Genomic DNA, 10,150 nt, shown 5'->3' on the forward strand with positions numbered 1-10,150 from the left:
CGAGGAGCGCTTTTCATTCGGTGGCAATTACAGTCCACACACCTGGCAGCACTTGAGACATCCCAATCCCTAACAACGTCGCAGAGGAACTCTTAGAACTACCGCCCTAAATTGGCTCTGTAGCGCCAACCCAATTAGGGCTGAAATATGGTAACTGCAGCGACCATTACGGAGGCGCCGAGATTGCGCCGCGAGAAGTGCACAAAGAGTAGGAGGGGGGTCCGCTTTGGAAGTGATGGGTTGCGCCAACTTGTGCTGACACAGCAGAAAAGGGCCCCGTGATGAGGGGATAGCAGATAGGCAAAAGAGGAATGACAAACACTCCTAGATAAATATCCCGTGGCCATATATTAAAGGGAGGACAAGAATTATTACGTTTCCAGGCGAGGGCTACAATTTCATATCCTTGACGTCAACTCTGGATCTTGCGAAGTTGTTTCATGCTAAAACACTGCTGGTGCTGAATTTAAACTATGCATTGTTCGCATTTCATTACTTTGCAAAGCAGTTCTAGCCACTGCTAAAGTACAATTGCTCCGTAAATCACGACAATATTGCAAGATTTTCACGATAGCGGTGATACAGTCTTTACTATGATAAATGATACACCAGAGAAAAAAAAATTAATATTAGATACATCGTGTCTTCTTGCAAATTAATCATACCAAATATAATGATTATAAAAAAAATCTGTAATTTACCCAGAAAGAGGAATCTCATATTTGCTTGAAGCCACAGAGTGCATGCCAGCAGCACACGAGAAGAATAACAAAATTGTGACTATCTAATTACATTCGGCACCATTAGCGGTTAGCCTCGCATTGTTCGTGTCGGCTATCGGGATCGCCGCCAATCTTAAAAAATGTACACTGGGAGGATCATGGAGGACATCAACTAACAGAAATGACAAGTCCAGGTTTTGGCCTTATTGCTGTCAGTGTAGGTTAGCGATAGACCAGGGTGCATTCTGAGTTATGTAGAAATTCAGGTTCTCAACGTTTGTCGGAATGGAACTGTCATAAAATCTAAGACACCCTATATGTAAACTTGAAAGAGAGAAAGCTTTTTGAAGATGTTTTAACTGATGGTTCAGATATGCAGTGCTGACAGTACACGATACTATATATTTAAGAGTCCTTCTGTGCTAGCAAAGGGTATTTGAGCAAACCTGCAAAACAAACTGCCACTCCTACCTTGCTCTCTTTCTGTCTGGCTCTCTCTTCCTGGAGAGCTAGCGGTGGCTTACATGTGTTTCTGACAGCAAGGTAACTAATGTCCCCCGTGCCAGCAAAGGATTCTGATTTGATATAAGCATTCAAAGCTGTCTGCCTTGAGATATGGCATCTGTCACCCTCCGCTACGATTGATTCCCCCTCGGCCTTAAATGCAGTGCTTGCAATGCAAGCCAAGGACGTTCGCCTGCCTGGTCAAGTAATGACAATCGTCTTTAAGAAATAATGGCTCCAACGTCGCGTTTGAAAAGTTGCCGGGCCGCATCCAATAATGAATTCCTGCTGGATGACACATTGATGTATTCCTATTCTTCAGATGGGACACTGTAGCTGCAGTTTAATTGACAAGAAATGAATTCAGGAGGTTGGGAGGTGTGTGGGGGGGGGGGGGGGTGAGATGGCAGGCGGGAGGAGGTAGGAAAGGGAACTAAATTCTGTGTGATCAGCAAGGTTTCAAACAATCATTGGCCAAGCGAAGTCTCCGCCATATCTATAAGTCACCGTGTTTTATAGGCCATTAGGATCTCCAGAGAAGGGCCGCGTGGAGACCGCGGCTTTTTGTCGAAATTAAAACGTCAGAGTGGAAGAAATAGAACAAAACAGGGAATCTGCAATTAATTACCCGGCCATAAAAATTCAATAATCAGTAGGCGATGCTGTTTTGCTGCGCAGCAGTAGTCCAAATCACGGCGAACCGGAATAGAATACATTCATCTCGCCAAATTACATTTCTAATGTAAAAGAGGATCGAGCCAAGAGAGAAGGACCTCAGGTTGCGCAAGCGGTAATTTACTACACGGGGTAAGCGTTAAAACAGAAAACCAATGCAAACATCCAAATACTAGAAACAACGCATGGATCATTCAGGGCACAACTGACACGGTTAATTTGCTTCACCTTGAATTTGAGTCAACTATCAAATGTACCGGTAGGCTTCAGGTAATTGGTCTTAAAGATTTTCAGATTCTACACCGATGGGTATTCAAAAGTTTAACTGTTGTTAATGTTCGGGAAGAGACTGTGTTATGTTCACTAAAGCCTTTGACAAATGAAACGGAGGGTAAACTGCAAAGGGGGAGGAAGGCGCTCAGACTGGACACAAATATATGGAGAGAAATTGCTCCCTGGATAATGAGGATGTCCAAATGGTAAATGTAGTCCATTAAAATATGATCTCATTGTTATATTTCAAATTGATAGAGAACATTGACTTCCGCTTACCACGATGTACTGCATGATAGCCGACCGTACACAAAGCCTTGATCCCTGTCCCGACTATGTTCTAATTTATTGTGAGTAGTGGGAACGACTTTGTTGTTAAACAAGGACCCCCATTTGGATTATCCATTCATTAAATAACTTTGTGGCTGGATTTGCAAGGTGTCTTTCATGAATAACTTTGACAGATTGGAATTTCACAATCCCGGGCAAGAATGTGAGGTTCAGCACTTGGCACTCGTTCCACTAATTGTGGCCATGTGACAAGTACTGTACGTTACGCATGGCACCAAATGTTGCCAGGCATGTAATCATCAGGCATTGACGGATGAGTACCAGAGATTTTGCCAAATCCATACAATCCTAATTAGGTAAAACAGCAACCCCCTTCATATACTGCAGATTTTAATATTCCAGCATGATTTGCTGATTGACAGAAATGTTATGTGTTGGAAAAATGATTAAATTAAATGTGTCGTTTCTCCACGGCCCACCCCTCCATATGGATATCAGTTCATGGTTTGTTTGTGTCCTGCACAAGCTAAGAGTAATAAAACAAACTGCTTGGCAGAAATAATTAAAAACAAACCTGATCTTTGCTTCTTTGTTCAGGCATCTTTACGACGTTCATATGCGTCAAGGTGACAGAAGGGCATGGACGGTGCTGTTTAGGACGCCTCGTCGACGGCAGCCTCCCCCGGCACGCAGGGTGATCTGAAGGGGAAGGGGGAGTGGTTTTTAATTTAAGGAATGCAGCGGCGCCATATTTCACTCTCTCTTGTTGTCTCACATTATCTTGGTAAACATCCCGGGAACTAATATGATATATTTCCAAGGCGGCAGTGTTTCATCCTGCTCTCGGTGTGATTGATGAACGACGGCGGGATGAAACCGGGACAGAGATTTATAGCGCTCGGGTGCGCGGAATATGTATGATTATCAGCTGTGTGGCGAAGGCGGCTCAGTTTGAGTGATAGGCACACGGACAGAAATCTACTAAATGACTCCATTCCCCCTGAGAAGTCACAGGAGAAGTTTTATTTCATGCCGTCCCTCATTCGAGTCCTCTCGTAGAGCGTGTGCCGTGAGACGAGCCCGTGACTAAAACCCTAAAACCTAAATCACGTCACATGAATGGGGTTATGCGCGTCATGCACATCCTGCCTTGGCGCAATCTTTCTTCTGACACACGGCGGCCATTTTGGAGAAAAAAATAAAATGATACAACTCACTATCACCAGTGAGTTTTGATTAAATAAAATACCAGATGTCAAATTCCGCATCTGACGACAAGACGACTCACCTGACTGTCAGATCTGTCCTGGAATTTTGCGTCGGTTGGCTATCAGCTAGTGGTCAATGCTAGCTCCTCCTCTGTTAGCATATGTCGTCAGAAGGAGCAAGGCATCTCTGAGCACTCTAAACAAAGAAGAAAAACACAAATGGGAGTAAATAATGGGGTTCTTTTTCAAGGTGATGGTTTTAGTCTGATTCCAGATAATCGAGTTTTGCTTGCGATTTTTAGCTCTAAATCAAACAACACAAAATTTACGCAAAATGCTTTTCAGCTCCTGCAATCTTCTAGGAGTACATTCATGGGAGTATTATTCAAGCTATCAAATTATTTTATTATTTGTCCACTTTCTAGTGTGTGTTGGAGTTGTGCCAACAAGAAAAAAATGGGAATGGCTAATGTTGTTCCCAGTGTGAAATGTGACGTACGGTAATTCCGTCTAACCTCTGATTTACTTATAATACCTATTGGCATCTTTGAGTGCCTCGAACATCCATCCATCCATTAGCCGTGCCGCCTTGAACAGTCAGCTCCTAATTGATCGATAGGATGCCACCATAAATCCAAAATCCCATGCGCTTTATTGATTCTCGCAGGGTGCTTGCTGCTTCTCTGCATACAAGATTGTCTTGTTCCATCAGGCGTGTTTTTAGCCACGCAATGGCATTATCATGCAAACTGTACACTTTTCGCCATCAATGAATTACTGACTGGCATGACACGAAAGACACCCCAGAGAGGACTTTGTTTCCTATTCACTTTAATTTACGTTTACACAAGGATCATAAATATCGCTAATGCACAGGGGTAGCATGGCCAGAGTAATTGTTTTCTACAGTGTAGTCGTTTGCTAATACTGCCAACCAATACTCAATTGTCAAAATTGGAATGGCTTAAGATGTAACAAATGTAAAGTGAAATTATTATAATAATTATTATTTGTGAACTGTGTTATAATGTGCCTCCTTTGCACAATTTTGCATAGCTGTATTTAGTTAAGTTACACTGATTCTACTGGATGTCTTACATTTAATAGAGTGTCATGATTGCACAACAAGTCAGGCCCAATTTCTGAAGAGCTAAAATGTTGGCTTTTTGGCAGGAAAAACACAGATGTAACAAATATGATTTATACCAGATTAGTTCACTTTTGAGTTACAGTTCGCCATTGTAGCCAGCAAGCGTGTGCAATTACCTCACCTAAATAGAATGAGGCCATCACTGAAGGCATGAATTAGAGTATTACATAGAAAAATAAATCATGTTCCAGACAGTGGCCAAAAGTTAGCAGAAAAAAAAAAGAAAACAGTGCGGTTTTGTTCAAGGGAATTCATCTCTGACAAAGCGCAACAAAGCACACATTCACTTCCATACCGTAGGCCTCCAAGCACACGAGAAATGACCCCACCCGTGTCCATGTGACTGTGAAGCGTGGCCGAGCATAAGGTCCACAAGGCGGAACTATGAGAGGGCCTGTTGTCACATAATTCTGATTCAATAAGAATCTCACATGGTCACAACAAGGCCTTGCGGCACTTATTTAAAGCAATTGTTCTGGTGGAGATGATGAAGCTGCAGAAAATCATGTTGAAAGTTGGGTGACCAGGTGTTGAGAGCTCACACATACTGGTTGACATCCAAAACGCTAAAAGGTTTTATTTAGGACAAGATTTATTTTTTAAGGACCTGTTTATTGTCGAAGGCCAGGAATCGGAATTTGAATGGACGCAGATGAGCATACAGTGGAAGGTCGATGAACGCGATCTGTTTCGTGACGCCGGTTTATTTCAAAATTGCTCATGTTGAGACTAATCGATGCTTACACTACCATTTTATTTCCAAGCTTCTCCGTTTTTTTTCATACCTGTCATTAGCTATTATACGTTTCAACTGAATTCTATTACTCATTATAAACTGAACATTAAAATTCTCATATCTTACAGTATGTGTAATTCTCTAAAAAGCTCATATAAAGAATAAGCTCTATGGTTATCATCACACTTTCCCTCTTTGCCAAAACCCATCTCTTAATCAGTGGCATCACAAAAAAATACACAAAGAGCCACAGAAAAAATCTGATGTTCATTTGACATCTTATGGGGTGTCCGACTGCGGGTGAGCCACTGAAGTCAATTATCAAATCCCATCCATTGTTGCTCCCTGCAAAGTGTTGACAGTTTGAGGTTAACCGTTTTCAAAATGGAGGCCCCCGAGAAAAAAACAATGCCCTCTGCGGACACTATCGCCACTCCCCTGGCTGCTCGCGTTTCATCTCGCTCTTTCAATGATGTATGTGTGACAGGGGGGGAGCTCCAATAAAACCCTGCATATATGCCAAAATACATTTTACAAGCACTGCTCTAATCAGCCTGCAGCCAGAGGCTCATAAATTGCTTCAGTGTGTCTGGAACTGGTGAACAAATGCAGCTTATGGTCCCCGCTGAGGCTCGGATATACAGCAGGCCACGCTCCTTGCGAATGATGTTTGTGAGCAATGGAGGGAGGAACAATGCGGTGCCTTTATATCAAAAAACCTGACAAGGACAATAATATATGCGCCTGTTTAATCAGCTGAGTGCACGGAGGCAAATGTTTGCATACCATCGCGAGTCGTGGCCGCACGCGAGAGCGCTAGTATGCGTCCCGGTGTCGGGATGCCTCGCAAATGTCCAAAGCTGTCGTCATGTCGGCATTTAGCTATCACTGCAGAAATCGTCAAAAGGTTGTGTGTGGGGGGGGGGGGGGGTGTGGGGGTGTGATAAATGCGTGCTCATTATGAATTATCCCAATGATTTGTGTCGCTTCAGCAGGTAGAAGAGTCACCAAGCCGGCCGAGTAGTTGTTGTGCACTTTTTCATAGGCGGCAGTAACCTTCAGTGTCCTCCGCTGACGGGAAATGCAGTTTATCAAGTGTGGGACGACACCGGCGGGCGGTGATATATATGCAGGACTCTACTTCCCGAGATAACTCTTAATAGCGCCGAGCCCTTTTTTTTCGACCAAGAGGGAAATTCTTGAGGTTGAAGAAGCTGATCAAATAAAATAATGCTTTTAAGTTTGCGCCGGGGTCCCAAAATGACTTCAGCTAGTCCTCAAGCGGCTTCTAAGAATGAAATAAAGGCACCTTGTCATCTCATTAAAGCAGGGTAAGTGTAATCTCTGTCTTTGTGATTTGATTTTCAGCCAAGCTGCAGTCCAGACAAATGCATCGCCGATTCCTAGGCCTACATTGTGGAGTGGAATAATGAAACCGTACTGAACTCTACAAGAAATATTCCAAATGAAAAAAAAATGAGGGTGATAATAGTGAACTGGAACAGAAGACATAAAGGTATACTTCATGGACCATCTTGCAGCTTGTTTTCAATATATGCTTTAGGACACTGATGTGATAATATCAGTCATCATCTTTGACTGTTTATGAGCCTTTTTAAATCTTAGTGTAGCTGATTAACTAAGCCAGAAAGGCCAGCAACCACACTCCGACACGCATATATCGGTTTTCACCTTTCCTGGTTTTTATATGCTACCAAATGAACTGCTGCATGGGAAAGCTCGTAACCACGAGACTGGTGTCTATGAAACCCAAGAATTGCTGCTTGTGATTCAAAATGTACACTAAGGTTCAGGTTTATACACACACACACACCCCCCACCCACCTCCACCCCACACACACACACACACACACACACACACACACACACACACACACACACACACACACACACACACACCTTCTGCGTGGCCAGTCAATAAGCAGACTTCCGGCTTTGGCAGTGCTCTGTCTTATTTACAGGACGTTTGTAGCACTTGACATTTATCGTGGCTGCAGGGCCGTGAACTTCATGCAAACGCCACCGAAGCATTCAATGCCAAGGGCCCCGCCGCCCCGCCTCCCCCCGCTCGGCGTCATCACAAGTCTTTTCACGCTAAGATAAATCACTTCCACTGGGCCCCCGAGGAGAGGGCTAGGGGCGTGGGGGATGAGAGGACGGGGCGAGAGTTCAACCGGGAAAGACGGAAGAAGGGCGGTGAGACGGCGAGTCAGGGTTCAGAGAAAGGGGGCAGTAGCGTTGAAGGAATACCCGGAGGTTAAACCCAGCCTGTTTCTCCCTCATTAATTGTTGGATGCAGTCACACAAATATCACTAACCATTAAGACAACAACATATGGTTGAGCTAAATGATCTTTAGATGGAGCACGTGCCTTTCTTGGGTGGACTTACGGCCGCAAGACATAAAAGCCCTCCTGAACCAATTGTGGATGTAATATGCCTTGCAGCTATTTTGTTCTCACTTGGGAGTGGACACTACATTAACGCAATCTAAAACAGCATCTTGTGTGGTGTTTTCCAATTAAGTGACAGATATAGCATCTATCGATCATGTTGGCCAGCACTCTGCGGGCTCACAGGAGGGGTGCGCTTGCTTTCTGTCGTTTGGGTGAGCCGTGAGGCTTCTATTAATGACATATGAGTGAAAAAACTATTTCACAGTCTTTCCTATTGCAGTGAGAACATCAAACATCATGTGTGATGTCATACAAATGTCAGCCAAAAATAGCCATAACTTTCCGCTTACTCACAATTTGAGATAATAAATCAAGGGGAGGGGGACTTGAGATTTTTTAAATATAAGTTTTACTACATGATAAAAAAAAATAAAAATAAAGGAATGAGTAGACAAGATTTCCAACAAAATATTTTTCTCTTTCAATCAGACACCTTGTGGCCGTTAACACAGACACTTATTAACTGGGCATTGTTTCCAATGTTAACATTTTTTTTTTATATTAGTCCACCTGCATCACAAAACATGTTTTTTCGATTTAGGAGAAATCACCGTCGATTTTCGCCAAGAATTTCCCAAGGATTCAAGAAGGAACTATAAATTGTTGCCATAAATTAACCACCTTTAAAAAAAAAGCACAATACATTTAAAAATCCAGAAGAGAAAAGGGTAACCTTCAGTGATCAAGCTCTCTCGCTCGACAGTCAGATGGGTTGGGCAGAAAAGTACAAGCGTTAATGGTGGCAACGCATTAAAAATGGCTTGACTATAGAATGACGAATGTGGTTATGGCGCCCAGCGAATCCTCTCAGCATATTCCGTCAGGCCATATATCCTGCTGCGGTTCGACAAATAATAAATCCAACTTCATGCAGGTCTCGTTGATTCATTACGATGCATCGGTCATAAATTAACAAAGTGGTTTTCAGATGCTTTCAACTTTGTCATGGCAGTAACTTACAAATCATGGGAAAACAGAACACTACACCATTAAGCCAAGTTAAGCAATGTGGAGGGGGGGCAGTATTAGAACGTTAATGCTTACCAATCCAAATGCTTAACGTTCCCGGAGAAGCACAAAGACGACACTGAAGATTGAGCTTGAGGCTACATAGGTGCTCAGTTCCAACTGAAATGAAAACACAAAAAGTAGAAACGTGAGTAAACATTGATTGATGGAACAGTATTGTTTGGATTTTTGTTTTTGTTTTTTACATGATGGCTTCCTGTAGACCAGCTATGCTGAAGATGTAATCATTTCCCCAGATGTCTTTTTTTTTTTCTTTTTAGTTTGGTGTATTTCTAGACAAAAAAAGGTGTTCACCAATGTAAATGCGTTTCAATGCAACTCCACCGAATGGGAAAGTTTCAGAAGAACATAAAAACCTGGATGATGAGTTGCTTTGGCTATCTGTCAGATCAACAGTCCGTGCTGAGGATGTAGTTTTCATAGATAGCATGGAGATAAATAGACATTAGGTCAGTTATCCATGCGTGTGTTTTTATTTTATTTTTGGATCGCTGTTTTTCCACAACAGAAGTCTGCTTATAGCGCTGATAAACGAGGCATAATTGAGTGTTTTGTCTTTCCTTTTAACTATTCAATCAAACCGAGAGCACCTCGCCTAGTCTGTAAACCAGCATCAAAAAGCTCAGCTCAATAATCATAATGTCCGGGATCCTTTTGAGGGATGAAAAAAAAAAATCAATAGACTAAGGACAAAGAACCTATAGCCCATCACTTAATTCTCTTATCACTGTGATTTAGGAGAAGAGGAGGATGTTAAATAAGTGTAAATCTTTTAGCTATGACTTTGAAGGTGCTTTATGGCATTTCTTACAGCATCTCCTAGACAGAATGTCCATACCTTCCACCGAGCACACAATTTATGGCTTTATTACCCTTTGTCTTAAAGAGCAGGGAGACATAGCAGGGAGGGAGGAGATAACAGCCAAGTGAGGTAGCGCATCACAGGGGTGCTTGGTTTAAAAAAAAAAAAAGAAGAAAAAAAAAAGTTGATGCCATCATCAATAGAGAGCCATCTCTGTGACAGCTTTACAGCTTGGGAGCACAGCTTCTCTTCAGGGCTGGCAGATGAAAATGGCGTACCCCCC

The 10,150-nt window shown here is 42.7% G+C and overlaps 1 long non-coding RNA gene across 1 annotated transcript; it reads right to left on the reverse strand.

Annotated features, from left to right (window-relative positions):
* Positions 1–8,384: 8,384 nt before the first annotated feature.
* On the reverse strand, positions 8,385–10,071 carry LOC147050102 (uncharacterized). Its single transcript, XR_015067410.1, has 3 exons — positions 9,422–10,071; positions 9,251–9,337; positions 8,385–9,164 (listed from the first exon to the last, which is right to left on the reverse strand). It is a non-coding gene; the product is annotated as an uncharacterized LOC147050102 (long non-coding RNA).
* Between the last annotated feature and the right edge of the window lie 79 nt (positions 10,072–10,150).

The sequence above is a fragment of the Syngnathus leptorhynchus genome, chromosome 10 (genome assembly GCF_054491065.1).
Source record: "Syngnathus leptorhynchus isolate UIUO chromosome 10, UIUO_Slep, whole genome shotgun sequence".
Classification (NCBI taxonomy): domain Eukaryota; kingdom Metazoa; phylum Chordata; class Actinopteri; order Syngnathiformes; family Syngnathidae; genus Syngnathus; species Syngnathus leptorhynchus.